General features: G+C 42.5%; 1 long non-coding RNA gene across 1 annotated transcript in view; it reads left to right on the top strand.

The window, feature by feature from the left end:
- LOC309567710 overlaps positions 1–11,691 on the top strand; it is a 47,626-nt gene extending 35,935 nt beyond the window's left edge. The window contains exon 3 of the long non-coding RNA XR_014225954.1: positions 11,544–11,691. This is a non-coding gene — a long non-coding RNA (uncharacterized lncRNA). The remainder of the gene's footprint in view (positions 1–11,543) is intronic.
- Positions 11,692–26,621: the final 14,930 nt, after the last annotated feature.

Below are 26,621 nucleotides of genomic sequence, written 5' to 3'. Positions count from 1 at the left end.
TTTTTAATGTGTTGTTACTGTTGTACTATGAGTGCAAGCTGCTGTGCCACCTTATATATCAGTGGTGGGTGGGCAGTGGCACAGTACACTCTCTGTGGACCTGACAGCAGTCACTGGCACCCAGGCAACTGCAATTTAAAAAATATATATATTTTTTTTTACTTTGCAAGCTGCTGTGCCACCTTATATATCAGTGGTGGGTGGGCAGTGGCACAGTACACTCTCTGTGGACCTGACAGCAGTCACTGGCACCCAGACAACTGCAATTTAAAAAATATATATATTTTTTTTTTACTTTGCAAGCTGCTGTGCCACCTTATATATCAATGGTGGGTGTGCAGTGGCACAGTACACTCTCTGTGGACCTGACAGCAGTCACTGGCACCCAGGCAACTGCAATTTAAAAAAAAATATATATTTTTTTTACTTTGCAAGCTGCTGTGCCACCTTATATATCAGTGGTGGGTGGGCAGTGGCACAGTACACTCTCTGTGGATCTGACAGCAGTCACTGGCACCCAGGCAACTGCAATTTAAAAAAATATATATATTTTTTTTACTTTGCAAGCTGCTGTGCCACCTTATATATCAGTGGTGGGTGGGCACACAGTGGCACTGCAGTGGGCACAGTACACTCTGTGGACCTGACAGTCACTGGCAGCCCAGGCAACTGCAATAATAAAAAATATTTTTTTTTCAATTTATTGCAACAAGATGCTGTGCCAACGTATATATATCAGTGGTGGGCAGTGCACTGCAGTGGGTACAGTGCACTCTGTGGACCTGACACAGCACTCACTGCAATTATGACAGAGGAAAAAAAAATATTTTTTAAAATGCCAGGTACTGTGCCTGTGCCACCCGAAATGAGTGTGGTGTGCACACAGTACAGTCTGTGGTAGGTCTGTGGCCTCTCACACACAGCGGGCAGGCAACTGCAGTGTACAATAGATATATATATATATATATATATATATATATATATATATAAAGAAAAAAATCTATTACCTTACCAGCCCTTAAAAGGGCTTTTGGGGACACTATATATATATATATATATATATATATATATATATATATATATATATATATATATATATATGTGTATATATATAAATAAAAAAATCCTCAATTACCAGCCCTTAAAAGGGCTTTTGGGGACGCTAGGTATATATAATATATATATATATAAAAAAAAAAAAAACACAAATACCAGCCCTTAGAAGGGCTTTTTGGGGTGCTGATATTACAGCAGTAGTGGACCAAGAACACTGCAAGACCAGGAACACTGACTAACTGTCCCTAGCTTAACAGCAGCAGCAGCAGCAGCAGCTCTCCCTACTCTCACTACACACACTGCTTCAGAATGATCTAAGATGGATGCTGCCCTTGCTTATTTATAGGAGGTGGGAGGGTGTGGGATGGAGGTACGCTGATTGGCTGGAAATGTGTCTGCTGACTGTAAAGTTCAGGGTCAAAGTTTGCCTCAATGATGTCTTATGGGGGGCGGACCGAACATCGCATATGTTCGCCGGCAGCGGCGAACGCGAACATGCTAAGTTCGCCGGGAACTGTTCGCCGGCGAACAGTTCTATACATCTCTAGCAGCAAGCAATAGGACTTCCTTTGGACAAATTAAAGAGGCCTTAACTTCCTCATTCCGAACAGCTGAAGGCCTTTCAACTTCCTTAGACAGTTCTGACTACCTCTGCAGCTGACACCCTATAGTAATTGGTGATTTGTCTAACCCAGGTGGAAGTGTAGCTCCTGTCTGTGACTACATTCACAGATTTACCTGACTTCCTGTCACAATATATATATATATATATATATCTATTGTCCCCAAAAGCCCATTTTAGGGCTGATATTTGAGTATTTTTTTTATATATATATATATATATATATATATATATATATATATATATATATATATATATATATATATATATATATTGTGCACTGCAGTTGCCTGCCCGCTGTGTGTGAGAGGCCACAAACCCACCACAGACTGTATTGTGTGCACACCACACTCATTTCGGGTGGCACAGGCACAGTACCTTGCATTTTAAAAAATATTTTTTTTTCCTCTGTCATAATTGCAGTGAGTGCTGTGTCAGGTCCACAGAGTGTACTGATATATATACTGATATATATACGGTGGCACAGCATCTTGTTGCAAATTGAAAAAAATATTTTTTATTATTGCAGTTGCCTGGGCTGCCAGTGACTGTCAGGTCCACAGAGTGTACTGTGCCCACTGCAGTGCCACTGCCCACCCACCACTGATATATACGGTGGCATGACTTTTTTTGCATTAGTGTCTGGGGGGGGTCTAAAAGGCGTACCTGTGAAGTTTCAGCTCTGTAGCATGTCCAGAACCAGAAAAAAAAGATCATATAGGTGTAAAAGGGGTTCCCACCATCCCTGCTCTACTGAAAAATTATCTTTTTTTTCTGGTTCTGGACATGCTACAGAGCTGAAACTTCACAGGTACACTTTTAGGTACTAAGCACTAAAAATAACCCTAACCTTAGCCCTGACCCTAACCCTAACCCTAGCCCTAACCCTAATTCTATTTTTTTTCTGGTTCTGGACATGTTACAGAGCTGAAACTTCACAGGTACACTTTTTAGACCCCCCAGACAATAAATCTAAAGAAATTTTTTATTTTTATTTTTTTAAAATGTTTCCAATAATTGGCTCTCTATCAAAAAGGACAATTTTTAAGAACTTTTTTTGTGTGCGATTTAGTGTCTGGGGGGTCTAAAAAGTGTCCAGAACCAGAAAAAAAATTAGAATTAGGGTTAGGGCTAGGGTTAGGGTCAGGGCTAAGGTTAGGGTTATTTTTAGTGCTTAGGATTAGAGGGTTAGGGTTAGAGGGGTAGGGGTAGGGCTACTAACTCTAACCCTAAGTATCTCACCGTAACCCTAACCTTATCCCCTAACACTAAACCTAACCCTAACCCTCTAACCATAACCCTAACCCTCTAACCTTAACCCTAACCCTCTAAGCCTAGCCATAAAAATAACCCTAACCCTAGCCCTAGCCCTAACCCTAACCCTAACCCTAACCCTAGCCCTAACCCTAATTCGTAATTTGTTTCTGGTTCCGGACCTGCTACAGAGCTGAAACTTCACAGGTACACTTTTTAGACCCCCCCAGACGCTAAATCCAAAGAAATGTTTTACTTTTTTTTATTTTTATTTTTTTTTATTTTTCCAATAATTGGCTCTCTATCAAAAAAATGACAATTTTTAAGAACTTTTTTTTTGTGTGATTCAGTGTCTGGGGGTCTAAAAAGTGTACCTGTCAAGTTTCAGCTCTGTAGCATGTCCAGAACCAGAAAAAAAAAAATAGAATTAGGGATAGGGCTAGGGTTAGGGCTAGGGCTAGGGTTAGGGTTATTTTTAGTGCTTAGGGTTAGACTGTTAGGGTTAGAGGTGTAGGGGTAGGGTTACTAACTCTAACCCTAAGTATCTCACCGTAACCCTAACCCTAGCCCCTAACACTAAACCTAACCCTAACCCTTAAAGCCCAGTTCCTGTCCCATTTTTGGGCGGTTCTGGTCTGTTTGCGGTTGTTTGCGGTGCGTTAAACGGGGAGTTTGGTCTGTCACTGTGAAGCGGGCGTAACCCTTACACTACCTGATCGATACAACATCATACCTGATCGTATACACACACTGGATGTTTTAAAGCACGTTATTCCAAACAATTTAGGAATGTTAGGTGATTTATTCCCTTTATGGATTAAAACCCGACTCTGCGTCAACTACATAATTTTCCATGGGAGTTTTGCCATGGATCCCCCTCCGGCATGCCACAGTCCAGGTGTTAGTCCCCTTGAAACAACTTTTCCATCACTATTGTGGCCAGAAAGAGTCCCTGTGGGTTTTAACCACTTAAGCCCCGGAGGATTTGGCTGCTAAAAGACCAGGGGGGTTTTTGCGATTTTTTACTGCGTGACTTTAACGGACAATTGCGCGGTCGTGCAACGCTGTACCTAAACGAATTTGACGTCCTTTTTTTCCACAAACAGAGCTTTCTTTTGGTGGTATTTGATCACCTGTGTGATTTTTTGATCATGCGCTATAAACAAAAAAAGAGAGTCAATTTTGCAAAAATAACAAATAACAATGATTGGTATGCGCAAAAGTTATCGTGTTTACTAACAAAGGGAAAGATTTTTGTCATTTTTGGTGGGTTTTTTTAACGCGTAATGGCGGCGATCTGCGATTTTTTTTTTTTCGGTACTGCGACATTGCGGCGGACAGATCATACCCTTGACTGACATTTTTGATACTTTTGGGGTTACCAGTGACATTACTGCAGTAATCAGTGCTATACATATGCACTGTTACTGCAAAAATGACACTGGCAGGGAAGGGGTTAACTTTATTGGACAGGGAGGGGTTAAGTGTGTCCTAGGGGCGTGATTCTAACTGTATAGGGACATTGCTATTGGTGTAAAAACAAAGATCATTGGTCCTACATAGTAGAACCGTCTGATCTTCATTTTTACACCAGGGAGAATGACGGGCGGCTTGTTTACATAAGCCGCTCCGCCTTTCTCCCTTCACCGGAGCGATCGTAGTGTGAGCGGCGACATCGGGTCCCCCGGTCACACGCACTGACTTGTCAGTGAACGAGCCGCGGCGGGCGCGCGCCTCGGCGGGCGCTAGCCCGCCCGAAATTGGCTCTCAAGTCAGTGACAGGCGAGTGACGTATCCATACGTCACTCTGCCTGGCCGGGGCTGACCGCCGCAGTATATAGTCATGCGGCGGTCGGCAACCGGTTAAAATTCGCCTGCCTATTGAAGTCTATGGCGGTTCGCCTGGTTCGCGAACATTTGCCGATGTTCGCGTTCGCCGTTCGCGAACATAAAATTTTATGTTCGCGACATCACTAACAGTCACCATACCTCCCAATTTTTGACATGGGAATGAGGGACACCTATTGGCAAAAGTATGTAGGCATAGGACACACCCCCTGTCATTTCCCCTAAAGGTGAATTACTGTATACAAAAAAAATATTAATTAAACCCACAAGTGCTTTTTTTAACCACTATTATTCCTTTTAAGGCCCCATGCACACGGGACGTTTTTAACGCCGCTGTAAGCAGCGTCAGGCGTTTTCTTTTTGCAGCCTAAAAACGCCCCTCCATGTTATTCTATGGCCTCATGCACACTCAGACGTTTTTGAGCTGTAAGTGGCTTAGACGTTTTTAGGCTGCAACAAGAACCCACCACCTGCGCGTTCTGAGGACCAGCGTTACAGCGTTAAAAATGCCTGACGCTGCTAAAAGCTGAATAACTTTGCTATAACGTTGCTTAACGTGCGTTAAGCCACGTTATACGTTTTTTTTTCTTCCATTCAAAATCAATGGTTCCCTATGGGATCCTATTGATTTGAATGGAGGTCGCACCGCAACACCGCAAGTCGGATCCGACTTGCGGGGTGACTTGCGCTGTGGGAATCTTGAGGGGGAACGCCACACCAAAATGGGAAAAAAACGGCGTGGGGTCCCCCCCAGGGTTCCAAACCAGGCCCTTCGGGTCTGTTATGGAATTTGAGGGTAGCCCCATGCCGAAAAAACGGCATGGGGTCCCCCCCAAAATCCATACCAGACCCTTAACCGAGCATGCAGCCCGGCAGGCCAGGAAAGGGGAGGGGACGAGCGAGCGGCCCCACCCCCCCTGGACCACACCAGGCCACATGCCCTCAACATGGGGGGGTGTTGGTGCTTTGGGGCAGGGGGAGCTCTGCACCCCCCACCTCAAAGCACCTTGCCCCCATGTTGATGAGGACAAGGGCCTCATCCCCACAACCCTGGCCGGTGGTTGTGGGGGTCTGCGGGCAGGGGGCTCATCGGAATCTGGAAGCCCCCTTTAACAAGGGGGCACCCCAGATCCCGGACCCCCTCCCTATGTGAATGGGTATGGGGTACACTGTACCCCTACCCATTCACCCCATAAAAGGCAGTGTATGGAAATAACTACAAGAGACGTTTTGGAAAGTTTATTAAAAATCTTCATCCGACTCTTCTTGTCTTCTCCTCTCCGGGGTCTTCTCCGGGGTCTTCTGCTCTTTTGCTGTCCGCCCTTCTTGTCTTCTCCTCTCCGGGGTCTTCTGCTCTTTTGCTGTCCGCCCTTCTTGTCTTCTCCTCTCCGGGGTCTTCTGCTCTTTTGCTGTCCCCCTCTTCTTGTGTTCTTGTCTCCGGGGTCTTCTGCTGTCCCCTCTTCTGCTGTCCTCTCTTTTCTTCTCCTCTCCGGTCTTCTGCTCTTTTGCTGTCGGCTGTCGGCTGTCTTCTTCCTCCGGTCCTCCTCCTCCGACGTCTCCGCTGATTATGCCTATCTCCGGTCTCTTCAGCTTATTATATAGCCATTAGGGGCGTGGCCCCGATGACGTCATCTGGAGACCCCGCCCCCTCATGTCACAGATGACGTCATCTGTGACATGAGGGGGCGGGGTCTCCAGATGACGTCATCGGGGCCACGCCCCTAATGGCTATATAATAAGCTGAAGAGACCGGAGATAGGCATAATCAGCGGAGACGTCGGAGGAGGAGGACCGGAGGAAGAAGACAGCCGACAGCCGACAGCAAAAGAGCAGAAGACCGGAGAGGAGAAGAAAAGAGAGGACAGCAGAAGAGGGGACAGCAGAAGACCCCGGAGACAAGAACACAAGAAGAGGGGGACAGCAAAAGAGCAGAAGACCCCGGAGAGGAGAAGACAAGAAGGGCGGACAGCAAAAGAGCAGAAGACCCCGGAGAAGACCCCGGAGAGGAGAAGACAAGAAGAGTCGGATGAAGATTTTTAATAAACTTTCCAAAACGTCTCTTGTCGTTATTTCCATACACTGCCTTTTATGGGGTGAATGGGTAGGGGTACAGTGTACCCCATACCCATTCACATAGGGAGGGGGTCCGGGATCTGGGGTGCCCCCTTGTTAAAGGGGGCTTCCAGATTCCGATGAGCCCCCTGCCCGCAGACCCCCACAACCACCGGCCAGGGTTGTGGGGATGAGGCCCTTGTCCTCATCAACATGGGGGCAAGGTGCTTTGAGGTGGGGGGTGCAGAGCTCCCCCTGCCCCAAAGCACCAACACCCCCCCATGTTGAGGGCATGTGGCCTGGTGTGGTCCAGGGGGGGTGGGGCCGCTCGCTCGTCCCCTCCCCTTTCCTGGCCTGCCGGGCTGCATGCTCGGATAAGGGTTTGGTATGGATTTTGGGGGGGACCCCATGCCGTTTTTTCGGCATGGGGCTACCCTCAAATTCCATAACAGACCCGAAGGGCCTGGTTTGGAACCCTGGGGGGGACCCCCACGCCGTTTTTTTCCCATTTTGGCGTGGAGTTCCCCCTCAAGATTCTCACAGCGCAAGTCGCCCCGCAAGTCGGATCCGACTTGCGGTGTTGCGGTGCGACCTCCATTCAAATCAATAGGCTCCCATAGGGAACCATTGATTTTGAATGGAAGAAAAAAAAACGCTGCTAAAAGCAACGTGGCAAAACGTGCAATAACGCCAATGGAAAAAGCTACTGAAAGCACGTTTTTACAGCTGCTTTTTCCGGCGTCAGAACTAACTTTGACGTACGTTTTTTCTAACGCCCCGTGTGCATGGGGCCTTACTGCTGAAGGAAAGGTAAGGGAGAAGTTGGGACTTTAATTATACCCCTAGTGTCACTTATGTATAATTTAACAGAGCATATAGGTTAAAAAAAAAACACAATTTTATTAAATACAATGTAAAAGCATTGAGAAAATAGATACATCACAAAGACAAGCAATCTGTGTCCTCTCAATAAGGAACTTGTCTTTGTGTTGTGTTCATTTTCTGTATGATTTTAAACTGTTTTTAATAAATTTGTGTTTTTTGTAACCTATATACTCTATATATGTTGAATTATACATAAGTAAAACTAGGGGTATATTTAAAATCACAAAACCTCCCTTACCTTTTCTTCACCATATATAGCATATGGAGATGATACAAAAATAGAATGCAGCGCTAAAGAATTAATAAGCATGATTGTAAAGTGCAAAATGTGAAAAATGAACATAATTATTCAATTCAAAAAGTGCATGATAAAAACATGTGAATTAATACATGTGAAATGAATTCATAGATATAATCTAGAATAAATATAAAAAAATTCAAAAAAGTCCATAAATAAATTGTGCAAAATATATAGCATATAATGTCCAAAAGGTAATGTGCAAAATATAATATTGGAGCAAATAGATTTCGTGACAGACACCACCATGGATCCCAATGTGCATGAAGAAAGTTAGTGTTCACTAATCCATCCACCTAGTTCTGTCACAGATGAACACAGGGATTCTGTGTTCCTACTTTTTAGGAACAAATGTAGGTCTCTGTGTTCATCTATTGAGTACATCCCCCACACAGTTATAAAGCACTCCCTAGGAACACTCTTAACCCTTTGATCGCCCCTGGTGTTAACCCCTTCCCTGCCATTGTCATTAGTACAGTAACAGTGCATATTTTTAGCACTGATTACTGTAGTAGAGTCACTGGTCCCCTCAAAAGTGTCAAAAGTGTCAGTTAGGTGTCCAATCTGTCCGCCACAATCTTGCAGTCCCGCTAAAAATCGCTGATTGCCGCCATTACTAATATAACAAAAAAATAATAATAATTGCATAAATATTTTTTTTTCCAGAATTGTCGCTCTTTTTTTTGTTTATAGCACAAAAAATAAATAATCAAATACCACCAGAAGAAAGCTCTATTTGTAAGAAAAAAAAAGACTTCAATTTTATTTGGGTACGGCGTCTCACGACTGCGATATTTTCAGTTAAAGTAAGGCAGTGCCGTATCGCAAAAAATGGCCTGGTAATTAAGGCAGAAAACCTTCCGGTTCCTTAAGTGGTTAAAATTATTCTAAGCCTTAAGACTATTAGAGCAAAACTACTGCAAGGCATTGGTGTATCATTCTTCTCATTAGCACTGCTGAGGTAGAATAATGAGCATGTGAATGCCTCTAAGACCTGCTTTACACTTGTCATGCACCAGTGTCATGCACTGCTGCATATTCACACCCTGTTGTTGGCAATAGAACTGTTCAAATCGGTTCAACTCCGACTTTGCAGTGCAGCACCAATTTGAAAAACGATTCCTGCACTATTTTTGGTGATTTTAGGTGTGACTTGCATAGCCATCTGTACAAAAAGTTGCATAGATGTCAGCAAAGTCAAACCTGAAATCGCACTGAACTGCGGCTTTGAAATGGTGCTACTTCAAGTGAAGTAGCACGATTTCAAAGTTACAGTCAGTGTGCAACAGGGCTCAATCTCCTTTTTGTGTCTACCAATAGACTAACAGGTGGTCAGAACAGATACAGGGGGAATTGGGCGGGAGCAAGTTTTGCTAGGTGCATTGAATCTTGGGATTTGTAGAGCACAGGAGAGTACTTTTTTTATACTTGTTCCTACACAGGAACCTAGATGGTTAGTTGGTCTCTGTTTAGATATGTGCACACATTGTGGTATGGCAGCCATTAATTTTAGTATGTTGCCTTACCCGTGAGAAACATGGCAAAAGAAGTCCCCAGCCCTTTCTTTTAAATCGTGCCGCACCGAGTTTGGAAAGCATAAAAATGCAATTTGGGTACAATGTGTGGGGGTGCCATTGAGAATCAATAGCGCCTCAATGTGTTTGCTAATGTGCAGTGCGTTTGCTGTGGATCAAGAATGCACTTGATTTTGCCCACATTCCCAATATGTGAAGTTGTAATCGGTCACTATTTTGGTTAGTTTTAGCAACAGAGTTAAAGTGTTTGAACAGGAAATTTTTCTTTAAATAACAAACATGCAATGCTGTCCTGCAATGGTTTTGCACAGAGCAGCCCCGATCCTCCTCCTCTCGGGTCCCCTGGGAGCTCTCTTGGCCCCTTTCTCCTGCAGAGTGCCCCCATAGCAAGCTGCTTGCCATGGAGACACTTGAACATGCTCACTCCTGAGCTTGATCTCTGTGTCCATGAGACACAGAGAGCATGGCTCAGCCCCACCCCTGCCCTATCCTTACTGGCTGTGATTGACATAAATGGGAGCCAATGACTTAACCAATTAGGAGGGAGAGACCAAGGAAAGCCCTGGCTATCATGCTATTGCTGGACCGAGATCGGGCTTAGGTAAGTATTAGGGGGGACTAAGGGGGAGCTGCACACTGAAGGTTTTTTACCATCATCCATTCTATGATTCTAAAAATATTCAGCCATTAGAACCACTTTAAGTTAGACATGTCATAATGGCACTTTTATCCAGCTTGCACAACGTTGCACATTTTAAAGCTTCCCCGACGACAATCGAAATGCTAAAAAAGGGAGAAAGGCGAAGCTCAGTGTAGCAGAAGTAACTTTATTCAATGACACACACATAAACTCACATGGAGGCAAGTGTATATCTTCGTGGCTGGGGGTTCCTTCCTGGTCCACGGTGTTCCCCACTGCAGAGAGGACCAATTGGAGGGACTGAATCAGATCGAGGCAGCGGTGGAACGCATGCCTCACTGATGGACTGCATGAGCGTGATGCCGTGGAGGGGCGGTATTGCATTTCGGAGCATGCGCAGAAGTGCTCCTTCCTCAGACCGAGGATCCCCCACCTGTCACACTGCCACCCCACCTGTCACACAGACTCCCTTTTATTACACTGTTCACGTCATACTGTGTAACTGGATATAGCACTTATTTTGGTGATTTATATGCATGTTCTGTTGCAAATGTCATTTTATGCATTGACATACTTCCCTAGACCCAGTCAGTGTGGACAGCAAGGTCACCTGCTGACTTAGCATGATCCACAGGCAGGTAAACCATAGCTCCCAACTGTCGCTGATTTCGAGTGACTATCCCTGATTTGGAACAAAGTCCCTTTGTTCCTCTTTCCTCCTCATTTGTCCCTCATTTTATTCTAAACTATATAGTTGTATATAAAATGCACTTTTTCCTAGTGATAAACCTTTCACTCAATTTTGAAATTGCTGCATTTATAAATTTCAAAAGCCAGTATAAAGAAATAGTAGAGGTAAAAAATAAAAAAATTAAAAGCAGGAGGGGCGTGTCCTATGCCTACATATTTTTGCTAATAGGTGTCCTTCCTTCCCATTTCAAAAAGTTGGGAGGTATGGGTAAACCCATCAAAAAGATGTTTTTCCTGTCTTTTGAATAGTAAAAAAGACAATGACCTAGCTAAATCCTGTTTCTGCAAAGAACTAACATTGACTGAGGAAATATGGAAGAAACAGGAAAGGTCTAAATAGGACTGAGATAACTAGAATTAAACAGGAGGGAAGGACAGAGAGAGATACCAAATAAGATGAATAAACAAGCCAGATGTCAGCATACATTAAACAATACAAACCTGAAGCAGTTCAGTACAAAAACAGATCAAATACATTTAGGTGGGACAGAACACTATGTACTATGTTTTTTATAATATAGATTTTTAAAATGCAGTTGCCTTTAACCATTATTTTTCCAGAGTATTTATTGAAAATCATTATGTATTTTCTTTCTCTTGCAGTAAACACAGTGTTTGATAATGACATGGACCTGTCACTGGATATGTGCGAGCTTTTCGAAGTTGTTAGAAGATCTTTAGACCTGGAATTTCAAAATCCCCAGTATGACACAGATCTCAGTTCCATCAGACCAAGAAAATCGAAGCAGTTTGTAGGAGAACTGCTGACCAATTATCTTAGCGGTCGCCGAGCAAGGCAAGCTCAAGTTGGCTATAATATTAACTCATTTGGTTTACGATTTGGCAGACGGGCAACCAATTTGAATATGGACACCTTTTGGCAGCAATTTGACAAAAATAGAGAACTTTCCGTTCCTCTCAGGGTTCTACAAGAGACATTCTGCTCTGACTATCCTTAGATAGAAGAAAATTGATTGCAGTTTTTGAATACTGGACATTTACAAGAACATTGCTATAATTCCCATATGTGTCATTATCTACAGTCAGCATATTTTAATTCATGTAACGTGCTAACAGTTGTTGCTTAGCAGCATTTTTTCAGGCATGGGTTCCCTTGAAGGGACAATGAGCCACCTTTATCATAGTATCACAAAAACTGTCTGCATTGCACATAGCAACCAATCTGGTTCCAGTGGTAACAGAGATTTGAAAATGAAATCAGTCCTTTCTTCCAGGGCCGTCTCAACAAAATTTAAAGCCTTTTTTATTGCACTCTATACTTCTCTACTTTGCTGTATTTAAAAAAAAAAATCTATAATGCCAGCCTCTGGGCTTGTGTGCATAGAAATTTGAGAATGATTGCCCTTTAGTGTCTATAAAAATCATAATACTAGCTCCTGTCTTTAGTAAATGTACAAAGCCAGCTTGAAATATCTGGAAACATAAAGTGTCAATACTGCTAACTCTGATAGTAATAAATGTTTGGCATCAACTTCTGATTTCTGTAAATTATGATTCTGAACTCTTTTTAAGTAAGTTTCTAAGATGCAAACTCTGTTATCAGCTAATGTCATAGTCTCTCTGAATAAGAGGTTCCATCAATTTAAAGCCCAAGGCTCCTTTCACAAGGGCGCTTCCGTTTGGCGAACTCCACTTGCTCAGTGGGGGATCACTCTGCTGATCCCCGCTGAGCAGGCGGATGACAGGTCTGTCTCCGCTCACTGGGCAGAGCATAGACGGACACAGTCCCACTCTCCTCTATGGGGAAATCAAGTGAAAACAGACCGCAAGTCCGATCCTATCTGATCCACCAGATGGATGTAAAATGGGACCATCAGCCATCTGGATTTTGCGGGTAGGATCGAAACAGATAGCAGTGGATGTCAGCGGACATGTGTCTGCTGGCATCCACCGCCCCATAGGGGAGAGTGCAAGGTCCAATCAGGTCCGTCTGATAAACTGACAGGCCTAATTCTGCTCTTCAGCAGGGATCAAATGACCAAATACCTAGGCTTTTGGCACTGGAGGGCACATGGAACAGCATTTTCTCCAACCATTTGAAGACCTTCACCTCCAAAAAACTACTTGTTTGAATCTGGCTCGAGCCCCTTCCGTCCCCAACAGTTGGATATTTTTTAAATGTATTTTTACCTTATTTATTTTGTACTGCAACACTTCCACCTTCTCACCTATGTGAGAATTATGTAGTGTCTGATCTACACATGCAGAGATGTACTGAGGAACTCTGCCTGGCCTTTAGTACCTGGCAGAGACCTTTGGCACATCTATGATGCAGTTATGAAGGTACAGGATTGCCCAAGAATAGGTGCGCATGCAGACCAAACAAAATTTCCTGTATGTACCTTACATGCCCTGCACATGTGTAGATCTGCCACATGGCAATTCCAGGTCCCAAGCAGGGGCAGGTTTATGTGAATCTGTACTTTGTCTGTTCCATGCCATGTATTTTTTTTTTTTTAATGACAGCAAAGCTGAAAAGCCTCAAAGTGTAATTCTAAGATGTTCTATCTACCCTGTAAAAGAAAGGATCTGTTTACTTGCCGATTCTGAAGCCACTCTGGTCACATGAATGGCTTTCAACGCTGGCTTTAGTGCAGAAGAGGGACAGTTGACAATGGCTGCCCCATAGTAAGCCTATAGGTGAGGTCACCATTCAAGCTTTGCAGCCATTGTCACTGCCTCTCCTCTACTCTGAAGCCAGCTCTGAGACCCAATCATGTGAGCGCCCTGGAGAGGCCTCAGAATAGGTAAGTATAGGCATTTTTTCTTTTACAGGGTAGACAGAATAGTCTTAGAATGGGAATGGGAGTATATTTAGCCTTAGTTAATTCCAATTAGTGGAGTTCCACTTTAACTTTCCTTACATCTGCCCCTCTGCTGCCCCAATTACCTGCTGGAACCCCATCAACTGTTCTTACTAGATCTCGATTAAAACTAAAGACCACCAGCCCCTCATGACAGCACTCAGGATTAGGAAATGGTCACTTAGGCATAAAACACCACATCATGGTAGAAAGTAAAGAGAACCTTGTGCTTCCCCATACCCACAATTTTTTTTTTCATTGGGGATCCTGTGGGGAACTGAGCAGAGGTGAAATGCATGGATGGTAAGCAAACAACAGTCCTGCTTTGATCTGAATAGCAAAGTACCTTTTTGCTTTCAGTTCTGTTTTTTCAGACACTTCAAAAAAATGTGCATGTGCACAATGGGGTTGATGTATAAAACACCAAGGGGTTTATTTACTAAAGGCAAATAGACTGTGCACTTTGCAAGCGCTACTGCACTCAGTTTCCTTGGTAAATATAATGTGGTGAAGCTTCACTTTGTAAAGAATACCAAATCAGATGCTAGGAAAATCTAAAAAAAAAAAAAAAAAAAAAAACATTCTTGCTTGCACATGATTGGTTGATGGAAATCAGCAGAGCTTTACCACATTTACTAAGCCCTGTGGAAAATGGGGGCAACTGCACTTGCAAAGTGCCAAGTATATTTACCTTTAGTAAATCCACGCTAAGTCTCTAAGTCGACCTGGTCGCCTCACAGGTCGCCGTAGGTCGTCTTCCATAGGGAAGCTGCAGACCCATTCTAATAGGAGCGACACAAGTCGCTCCGACTTAGAAAAAGGGTCCGGAGCTTCTTTGGGGCGACCCGGAGCGACCGCCATAGACTTCAATGTTATGAAGTCCGTGCCGGCCGCTCCGAGCTCGGAGGTCGCCCCCCAAGTCGGATCGCCCCAGTGTGAACGGGGCCTAAAGTAAATATGTTGTCTTTAGCACCCAAAAAGTTTCTGCTTTTTATACAGATGAGAAGAACATAAAGGGGCAACACTTGGCTGGTTATTTCCTTTCCTGGCGATTTAGAAACATAGAAACATAGAATGTGTCGGCAGATAAGAACCATTTGGCCCATCTAGTCTGCCCAATATATCTGAATCCTATGAATAGTCCCTGGCCCTATCTTATATGAAGGATAGCCTTATGCCTACCCCATGCATGCTTAAACTCCTTCACTGTATTTGCAGCTACCACTTCTGCAGGAAGGTTATTCCATGCATCCACTACTCTCTCAGTAAAGTAATACTTCCTCATATTACTTTTAAACCTTTGCCCCTCTAATTTAAAACTGTGTCCTCTTGTGGTAGTTTTTCTTCTTTTAAATATGCTCTCCTCCTTTACCGAGTTGATTCCCTTTATGTATTTAAAAGTTTCTATCATATCCCCTCTGTCTCTTCTTTCTTCCAAGCTATACATGTTAAGGTCCTTTAACCTTTCCTGGTAAGTTTTTTCCTGCAATCCATGTACTAGTTTAGTAGCTCTTCTCTGAACTCTCTCTAGAGTATCTATATCCTTCTGGAGATATGGCCTCCAGTACTGCGCACAATACTCCAAGTGAGGTCTCACCAGTGTTCTGTACAGCGGCATAAGCACTTCTCTCTTTCTACTGCTTATACCTCTCCCTATACATCCAAGCATTCTGCTGGCATTTCGTGCTGCTCTATTACATTGTCTTCCCACCTTTAAGTCTTCTGAAATAATTACTCCTAAATCCCTTTCCTCAGATACTGAGGTCAGGACTGTGTCAAATATTCTATATTCTGCCCTTGGGTTTTTACGCCCCAGGTGCATTATCTTGCACTTATCCACATTAAATTTCAGTTGCCAGAGTTCTGACCATTCTTCTAGTTTTCCTAAATCCTTTTCCATTTGGCGTTTCCCTCCAGGAACATCAACCCTGTTACATATCTTTGTGTCATCAGCAAAAAGACAAACCTTACCATCGAGGCCTTTTGCAATATCACTTATGAAGATATTAAACAAAATTGGTCCCAGTACAGATCCCTGAGGTACCCCACTGGTAACATGACCTTGTTCTGAATGTTCTTCATTGACTACAACCCTCTGTTGTCTGTCACTCAGCCACTGCCTAATCCACTCAACAATATGGGAGTCCATGCTCAATGACTGCAGTTTATTGATAAGTCTTCTATGTGGGACAGTGTCAAAAGCCTTACTAAAATCTAGATATGCAATGTCTACTGCACCTCCACCATCTATTATTTTAGTCACCCAGTCAAAAAAATCTATAAGATTTGTTTGACATGATCTCCCTGAAGTAGACCCATGTTGTTTTTCATCTTGCAATCCGTGGGATTTAAGATGTTCCACAATCCTATCCTTTAATAGGGTTTCCATTAATTTGCCTACTATTGATGTCAGACTCACTGGTCTATAGTTGCTCGATTCCTCCCTACTACCTTTCTTGTGAATGGGCACGACATTTGCCAATTTCCAATCTTCCGGGACGACTCCTGTTACTAATGATTGGTTAAATAGATCTGTTAATGGTTTTGCCAACTCACCACTAAGCTCTTTTAATAATCTTGGGTGTATCTCATCTGGACCCTGTGGCTTATTTGTCTTCACTTTAGACAGCAATCTTAGAACGTCTTCCTCTGTAAAGACGCATGCATCAAACGATTCATTAGTCATCCTTTCAAGTGGAGGTCCTTCTCCTTCTTTTTCTTCTGTAAAAACTGAACAGAAGTATTCATTAAGGCAGTCGGCTAGCCCTTTATTCTCTTCTACATACCTTCCGTCCTTTGTTTTTAATTTAGTTATTCCTTGTTTTAATTTCCTTTTTTCATTTATATATCTGAAGAATGTCTTATCCCCCTTTTTCATAGACTGAGCTAGTTTTTCTTCTGCCTGCGCTTTAGAAGTTCTTATAACTTGCTTGGCCTCTTTCTGCCTAATCTTGTAGATTTCCTTATCTTCATTGGTCTGTGTTTTTTTATAATTACAAAATGCTAGCTTTTTATTTTTAATGATTTGGGCCACTTCTGCTGAGTACCACAGTGGTCTCTTCCTTTTTTTGCTTTTACTGACAAGTCTAATGCAATTTTCTGTTGCCTTCAATAATGCACCTTTTAAGTAGTCCCATTTCTCCTGGACTCCATGTAATCCGTTCCAGTCTGATAAGGACTCATTTATGACTAATTTCATTTTTGAAAAGTCTGCTTTTCTAAAATCTAAAACTTTTGTTTTTGTGTGGTGTGACTCTTTCGCAGTTCTTATATTAAACCACACTGACTGGTGATCACTAGATCCCAAGGTTTCGCCTACAATGACATCATATACCGAATCCCCATTTGTGAATACCAAATCCAAAATGGCCTTCCTCCGGGTTGGCTCCTCAACCACTTGTTGCACAGACAACCCCAGTAGGGAATTTAGAATATCTGTACTCCTGGTAGAACTTGCTATTTTGGTTTTCCAGTTTATATCTGGAAGATTGAAATCTCCCATAATGATAACTTCTCCTTTCATTGTCATTTTAGCTATTTCTTCAACTAGTAGATCATCTAGTTCTTTAACTTGACCAGGTGGTCTATATATCACACCTACACGAGTTACTGCATGATTAGCAAACTGCAATGTAACCCAAACTGACTCTATGTTGGCCTCACCAACTTGTATTAGGTTAGATTTAATGCTATCTTTCACATACAGGGCCACTCCTCCTCCTTTCTTGCCTTCTCTGTCTCTTCTGTATAAAGAGTACCCTGGTATGGTTATGTCCCAGTCATTTCTTTCAGGAACCTTCATTTGTTTTAGGAACCTGCTCCAAGATCGCCAAATGTTGAGTGTTTTAATAGCATAAATAGCTAGAAAGCTAGCAAATGTATTCCAATTTTATGGCTGTCAGAAATGTCTATTTCCACATGCAACAATAAAAATGCTTATGTCACAGTTATCTCATGGTCACATGTTTTGTATATCTCCTAGAATACTATTTCTTCAGTATTGTAGCATACATTTGAAACCATCTAAAAATGTTATGTCCCTTTCTTGTCCATTTCAATCCTATTTAAAACATATAAGTACGCCACAGCCGGTTGTGTGGACCCCTCACTCCTTCTTTGCAGTCATTTGGTTTAATAATTTAATCTAAATGAGGACCCAGGTATCCTGCAGTTGATAAAACTACATTGCCATGAATTATTATGCAGCTGAAAACCTCAGGAAATGTTTTATGGTCACTTTTCCCAGGAAAAATACATGCCTCCAACCTACCACCCTAGGCACGCCCACCCATCAGGACCTGGGGTATTGGGCGAGAAACAATAATTTATTTAAAACTGAACTTTACCCATAACAACTTGATAAAAAATCTTCTTTAGCAAGGGACATACATTCCACAATAATAATTATGCTACCAAAATTAGTGTGTGCTGTAAATTGCCTCCAGTATTGCTCCTGTTTCTTCTTGCTGGAGGCTGCCATGTTGCTGAAGGCCAGAGTCCCTGAGCAGCAGTAATTCATAAAGCAGAACTAAACCCAGTGATATAACAGTTTCAAAAACTGATACATTCATGGAATGCTTGGATTGCTAACTGTCACATTTGCTTGTGTATTCATTCAAACTGGCAAACCATCAAATAGCTGGTGTCATAACTGATCACATGTGCAGCATCATGGCAGTTGCAGATCAAACAAAAGCAGCATAATTCCTGTAAAGGATGGGAGGGTTTAATTCTGCTTTACGGCTGCCAGTAGATTGGCCTCTACAAATTCCATAGTGCCTAAAAATGGAGAGCAACTGGGCATGTGCAGATCAGGGTGAAACAGTGTATTACTGGATTTTAAACAGTGTAGACGCTTATTATTATTGTTTTACGTAGCTATACCTGCAAAAGGGGCCAGCCTGAAGTGATCTAGCAGGACTTAATCTTCTGGCTAAAGTTCAACTTTACCTCAAGCTAACCATACACATATAAATCTCTCTCATATAGTCTGTGGGCTGAATGAGAGAAATCTAATGGATGCACTTGGGGGCTAAGAATATGCATGCATCATACATACTAGGGGGGTACAACTGGGGGAATCAATGGTGGAGAAGGATCTGGGGATTTTGGTAGACCCTAAGCTTAATATTAGCATGCAATGCCAAGCTGTGGTTTCCAAAGCAGACAAAGTTCTTTCTTGTATTAAGAGAGGTGTGAACTCGAGAGAGAGAGAGAGAGAGAGAGAGAGAGAGAGAGAGAGAGAGAGATCATTTAGCCCATGTACAATCATTAGTAGAAACTCACCTGGAATATGCAGTTAAGTTTTGGGCAGCAGTTCTCAAAAAGGATATCAAGGAACTAGAGAAAGTGCAGCGAAGGGCAACCAAACTGATAAGAGGCATGGATGAGCTCAGCTATGAGGATAGATTAGAGGAACTGAATTTATTCTCTCTTGAGAAGAGAAGATTAAGGGGGGATATGATCAACATGTACAAATGCATTCGTGAACTTGGTGTTGAGGTATTCACTTTAAGGTCATCACAGAGGACAAGGGGGCACTCTTTATGTCTAGTGGAAAAGAGATTTTTGGAAACAAAGAAAGATTTCTTCACAGTAAGAGCCATGAAAATGTGGAATAGACTCCCTCCAGAGGTGGTTCTGGCCAGCTCAGTAGATTGCTTTAAAAAAGGCCTGGATTATTTCCTAAATAAACATAATATAACTGGGTTCTCACATGTATAGGTAAAGTTGATCCAGGGAAATTCTGAGTGCCTCTCAGGGGATCAGAAAGGAATTTTTCCTTTGCTGGAGCAAATTTGATCAAGCTTTGCTGGGGTTTTTCGCCTTCCTCTGTATCAACTGCAGGTATAGGATTGTGTAGATGGAATTGTATGGTTGTTTTTTTGTTTTGTTTTTTATTGGTTGAACTAGATGAACTTGTGTCTATTTTCAACCTGACAAACTATGTAACTATGTCATTCAAAAGGATGAGATGCTTGCATCCACCATACTTAAAAGCTAAAGTTTAGATATGGCAGTTTTTACATAGTTACGTTGGTCCAGCTTGAGCCATTGTAAGTATGCATGTGTCATACCTGCGGTATCCCACTGAAAGCTGGAAATCACTGTAGTAGGCACCATTGCTGGCTTTCAGGTCCCATGCTGATCAGATGTACCGCTAACACAGGAGGTCTCCCAATTAGCATGGGACCATTCAGAGTACACTTTTTCTCAATGAATGAAGTGTTCATTCCACCTCTCCCCCTTATCCAATCAGAGAATATTTTTATTAATTAAGAAAATGCAAAGTGTTCTTTTATATTTTTATTGCTCTCACCCCACCATACTATACAGTATCTCACAAAAGTGATTTACACATTTGTGTAAATATTTTATTATATCTTTTCATGTGACAATATTGAAGAAATGACACTTTGCTACAATGTAAAGTGGTGAGTGTACACCTTGTATAACAGTGTAAATTTGCTATCTCCTCAAAATAACTCAACACACAGCCACTAATATTTAAACCGCTGGCAACAAAAGTGAGTACACCCCTAAGTGAAAATTTCCAAATTGGGCCCAATCAGACATTTTCCCTCCCCGGTGTCATGTGACTCATTAGTGTTACAAGGTCTCAGGTGTGAATGGGGAGCAGGTGTGTTAAATTTGGTGGTATCGCTCTCACTCTCTCATACTGGTCACTGGAAGTTCAATATGGCCCCTCATGGCAAAGTACTCTCTGAGGATCTGAAAAAAAAATTGTTGTTCTACATAAAGATGGCCCAGGCTATAAGAAGATTGCCAAGATCCTGAAACTGAGCTGCAGCACGGTGGCTAGGACCATACAGTGGTTTAACAGGACAGGTTCCACTCAGAACAAGCCTCGCCATGGTCGACCAAAGGAGTTGAGTGCATGTGCTCAGCGTCATATCCAGAGGTTGTGTTTGGGAAATAGACGTATGAGTGTTGCCAGCATTGCTGCAGAAGTTGAAGGGATCAGTGCTCAGACCATACGCCGTGCACTGCATCAAGGTGGCCTGCATGGCTGTCATCCCAGAAGGAAGCCTCCTCTATAGATGATGCACAAGAAAGCCTGAAAACAGTTTTCTAAAGACAAGCAGACTAAGGACATGGATTACTGGAATCATGTCCTGTGGTCTGATGAGACCAAGATAAACTTATTTAGTTCAGATGGTGTCGAGTGTCTGTAGCGGCAACCAGGTGAGGAGTACAAAGACAAGTGTGTCTTGCCTACAGACAACCATGGTGGTGAGAGTGTCATGGTCTGGGGCTGCATGAGTGCTGCCGGCACTGGGGAGCTACAGTTCATTGAGGGAACCATAAATGGCAACATGTACTGTGACATACTTAAGCAGAGTATGATCCTCTCCCTTCAGAGACTGGGGCGCAGGGCAGTATTCGACCCCACACACACCTCCAAGATGACCGCTGCTTTGCTATGAAAAGTGGAGTTACCCTTTAATTTCTTCTGGGAAGGCTGTCCACAGGGTTTAGGAGTGTGTCTATGGGAATGTTTGACCATTCTTCCAGAATTTTTGAGGTCAGGCACCAGTGTTGAAAGAGAAGGCCTTGCTCGCAGTCTCCGTTTTAATTCATCCAAAAGGTGTTCTATAGGGTTGAGGTCAGGAGGAATTTGACTGGATCTGCTCAGAGTCCTGACCTCAACCCTAGAGAACACATTTGGGATGAACTAGAGCGGAGATTGTGAGCCAGGCCTACTCGTCCAACATCAGTGCCTGACCTCACAAATGCTATACAAATAAATGATGACAGTTGGGTAAGGGGAGGATTAGAGGTTCTCTTCAAATGCATCCCCCCGCTCATCCTGACCACAACAGCATGCTTCGTCCCCCTCTAATCCTCCCTTAACCCAGCTGCTGCACATTTGGCCTTCATTTATTTATATGGCGGGAACTTTTTGGAACTCAGAATTGGTGCATTTGTACCAGCTGACTTGTTGGATTGCCTTATATATATATATATATATATATATATATATATGCTGTGTGTGCCTTATGTTGGTCATTGCTATGAACACCTTGCTGACTTCAGACACCATCTGCTGGGCTGTTTTATCCTCCTCTCCACACACTTATATCAAGCAGACTTTTTGTGTGAATTTGAATTGCTTTTTAGGTGGATACATATGTGTAACACTCTTTTTTTATGAGCTTTACAGTATTTTCTAAAAATGTTTATTTCCAGCAATTTGGTTTCCTCTAACTGCATAATTATATTCAACCCCCCAACTTATTTTCTTTGTCAGGTGTTTACCCTTTTGTGACTGGCTTTGGCATCTCTTGAATCATACCAAGATTTTTAAGTAAATTCATATTTATATATTAACTGGTTCATACTTTTCTTATCGTGAATATTATTGGAATTTATGTAAATGTATATTCTAGATTTACTGTTCATCTGTTCATGATGAAGACTCTTTGAAATGCATTGAGGTTCAATACCATTGACAGATTGTCATCGAAGACATCTTTGCATGATGGAATTAAGATATGTTATATACCCTTGATGTAATGGATTGCAATCTTTTACTCTGTGTCCTACAGCTTTTTATCTGAATTTAATAAAAATATATATCATTTCAATTTATTTCTAATTGTTCTGGGTGCCTAAAGAAAGTCCCATTCCATATTTTTGTATGCAAAGGGTTCTTTAAATGGCGCCCATGCCGAGTGAGCTACTAGTTGTGTTTAGAATGCAGCAAGGCAGCTGCTTGGCACAGGATCCAAAAGCTATGGAGATCACCATTGTAGTGGTGCCTACTACAGTGATTTCCAGCTTTCACTGGAATTTCACAGAAATGACACATACATATTTACACTGGTCCAAGGTAGACCAATGTAATCCTAAAAAAAAAAGAAAAATTGCCATATCTAAACTTCAGATTTAACCACTTGATTCCCTGAGTCCTTTTATCCATATAACCTCCCTGAGTCTCAGTGCATTTGTTAGCATTATAGAGATTTCTCCATGCCTTACTGTATTCATCTTAACTTTATAGATTGTCCTAACATATTATAGTTCACTTTATTTTGTGACAGATAAAGCTTTAATTTAGCTTTAATTTAATTTGGTGCAGACTTGGTTTTAATTAGAAAGAATTATGAAAGATTAGAGAAAAATGCAATATCCTGTAATGTTTCTCTCTGTGCAATTTTTAAGTCATTTGTGCAGCCGTGCATATATTTATACCAAACTGTAGTTAAGAGCTTTTTCTAAATAAAAGTATCTCAGATACGTCTTTGTTTTCTATGTGACAAAGCAGAATAGCTCAAAGTGAGTGCACTTACTTTAGAAGAGCGCCTTTCTCCTTGTGACACTACAATGAGATGCATACACAAAAAAAAGTAAAAAAATCTGAGCACTGGCCTTACCAGTCTCCTTACCGACTGTCACCCATTCAAGTGAATGGGGTCATACTGCAATGCATAATGTATGTGGTTCCGAAGCTGTAGTCTGGCATTTAGCAAACAAACATTAGTGCACTGTGGTGCATTGCTTTACAAAAAATGGGTCACATCTGATTTGTGGCACTTTATTGTGCATTGGCAGCACATTCATTTCATTGCCTTCATGAAATGCATGTTAACATGTGACATAACACAATCTAACACAAGTTATAACACACTGCAAAGAAGTACATGGGCCTTAAGTGATTTTCAGGCAATGCTGTTTTTCTGCACTTACAATGGAGTTATGTTATATAACAACTTTACATGTAAAACATGTTTAGAGAAAATGCTTTGGTTTTGTTAAAAAAAAACATACAGTATCTCACAAAAGTGAGTACACCCCTCACATTTTTGTAAATATTTTATTCTATCTTTTCATGTGACAACACTGAAGAAATTACACTATGCTACATTAGTGATTGAGTATACAGCTTCTATAACAATGTAAATTTGTTGTCCCCTCAAAATAACTCAACACACAGCAATTAATGTCTAAACCGCTGGCAACAAAAGTAAGTACACCCATAAGTCAAAATATCCAAATTGGGTCCAAAATGTCAATGTCAATGTTTTGTGTGACCACCATTATTTTCCAGCACTGCCTTAACCCTCTTGGACATTAAGTTCACCAGAGCGTCACAGGTTGCCACTGGAGTACTCTTCCACTCCTCCATGACAAAATCATGGAGATGGTGGATGTTGGAGACCTTGCGCTCCTCCATCTTCTGTTTGAGGATGCTCCACAGATGCTCAAAAGGGTTTAGGTCTGGAGACATGCTTGGCCAGTCCATCACCTTTACCCTCAGCTTCTTTAGCAAGGCAGTGGTCATCTTGGAAGTGTGTTTGGGGTCGTTATCATGTTGGACTACTGCCCTGCAGCCCAGTCCCTGAAGGGAAGGGATCATGCATTGCTTCAGTATGTTACAGTACATGTTGCCATTCATGGTTCCCTCATTGAACCAGGCAGCACTCATGCAGCCCCAGACAATGACACTCCCACCACCATGCTTGATTGTAGGCAAGACACACTTTCCTACAGTGCTGCCAGCATTGCTGCGAAGGTAGAAGGGGTGGGTGATCAGCTTGTCAGTGCTCAGACAATACGCCAATCCATAAAATTGGTCTGCATGGCTGTCGTCCCAGAAGGAAGCCTTTTCTAAAGCTGATGCATAAGGAAGCCCACAAAAAGTTTTCTGAAGATAAGCAGACTAAGGACATAGATTACTTGAACCATATCCTGTGGTCTGATGAGACCAAGATAAACGTATTTAGTTCAGATGATGTCAAGCGTGTGTGGCGGCAACTAGGTGAGGAGTACACCTAGTCCTCACCTAGTTAACACCACACACGCTTGACACCATCTGGACTAAATACATTTACTGTATCTTGGTCTCATCAGACCACAGGACATGGTTCAAGTAATTCATGTCCTTAGTCTACTTGTCTTTAGCAAAATGTTTGCGGGCTTCCTTATGCATCAGCTTTAGAAGAGGCTTCCTTCTGGGATGACAGCCATGCAGACCAATTTAATGAAGTGTGTGGCGTATGGTCTGAGCCCTGACAGGCTGACCACCCACCCCTTCAACCTTTGCAGCCATGCTAGCAGCACTCATACGTCTTTTTCCCAAAGACAACCTCTGGATATGACACTGAGCATGCGCACTCAACTTCTTTGGTTGATCATGGTGAGGCCTGTTCAGAGTGGAACCTGTCCTGTTAAACCACTGTATGGTATTGGCCACCATGCTGCAGCTCAGTTTCAGGGTCTTGGCAATCTTCCTATAGCCTAGGTCAGGGCTTCCCAAACTTTTTTGGGCCGAGACCCACTTCTGAATACAATTATTTTTTGGGACCCACTTGCTTGTAATTGAATATTGTAAAGCTCTACAGAATTAGTTGGCGCTATATAAATGCAAATAATAATAATGCATATTTTAAAGGGAGGGGGATGTTAAATTAAAAATATCAATTTACTTCTTTTCAATTTATTATTGAATACACTTGCCAGATGTTCTAAGTGAGGGGTCAGAAACCTGTGGCATGTGTGGCATATAAGCGGAGTTGTAAGTAATCCGCAGCCTCATAGATAGTATAAGGCAGGCAGAGGACAGAAATCAACCACCCAGGACAGTGATCAGCAGGCTATATGGCACTCACCCTCCTTCTCTCCCAGCGGTGCACAGTGAAGGTGAAACCCCTGTTTGCCCTCTCCAGGGCCCAGCACACCTCACCCAGCGTCTCCATGATGAGGAGCTCTATGCTAACCTTGGTGTCCTGACTCTTTTCCTTCAGAATCTCTACTGGGGTCACAGAAGTTGCCATGAACTCCTGACACCACCGGGCCACCTGGTCCTCCTATGACACAGAGGCTGCCATCTCTGCCTGCTATAGCCGCCAGTCTAGCCACCACCGCTGCCACCAGCAGGACTGAGGAGCTGGCTCTGCACCCCATGAACATATCCTACATGACAGCCCACATACATACTCACTGATGGAAGTATCCTCCTTGTGGGAAATGCAGACCAGCCTCCATAAACTGTATGGGCGAGGTCCTGAATCCATCGCCATTTGACTGCTCTGGCTCTCTGCAATTTGCGCTGGCTTGCACAGCACAATTTAAGTGGGCACGCTCTCAGTGATTTCCGGCTCAGCGTGACCCACTCAAACGCAGCTCGCGACCCACCAGTGGGTCCCGACCCACAGCTTGGGAACTCCTGGCCTAGGCCATCTTTATGTAGAGCAACAATTCTTTTTTTTTAAATCCTCAGAGTTCTTTGCCATGAGGTGCCATGTTGAACTTCCAGTGACCAGTATGCGAGAGCGATAATACCAAATTTAACACACCTGCTCCCCATTCACACCTGAGAGGGGAGGGAAAATGGCTAATTGGACCCTATTTGGACATTTTCACTTAGGGGTGTACTCGCTTTTGTTGCCAAGGGTTTAGACATTAATGGCTGTATGTTGAGTTATTTTGAGGGGACAGCAAATTGACACTGTTATACAAGCTGTACACTCACTACTTTACATTGTAGCAAAGTGTCATTTCTTCAATATTGTCACATGAAAAGATATAATAAAATATTTACATAAATGTGAGGGGTGTACTCAATTTTGTGATATACTGTATAAGCTGCCACTGCTAAGTTTCATTCTTAAAATTTTCAGAGGGAAGGTGGCAGTGGTAGCTTCTATATATCTCTAATGAAATATGTACTTTAAACAGAAGAATATAAATCTATTGATTGTATATTGCTATAGCATACATCTGACAGTTAAAGGTTACTTCAACATTGTTTAAGCTGTGCTAAAACACAGATTATTCTTCAAATGTGACAGATATAGTTTAATTTGCCACTAAGAAAAAGCTAAACAATGGA

Source organism: Pelophylax lessonae (genome assembly GCF_965119305.1).
Source record: "Pelophylax lessonae genome assembly, chromosome: 12".
Lineage (NCBI taxonomy): Eukaryota > Metazoa > Chordata > Amphibia > Anura > Ranidae > Pelophylax > Pelophylax lessonae.
The sequence above is the reverse complement of the archived record's forward strand: the minus strand, read 5'-3'. Positions and strand labels throughout refer to the sequence as shown.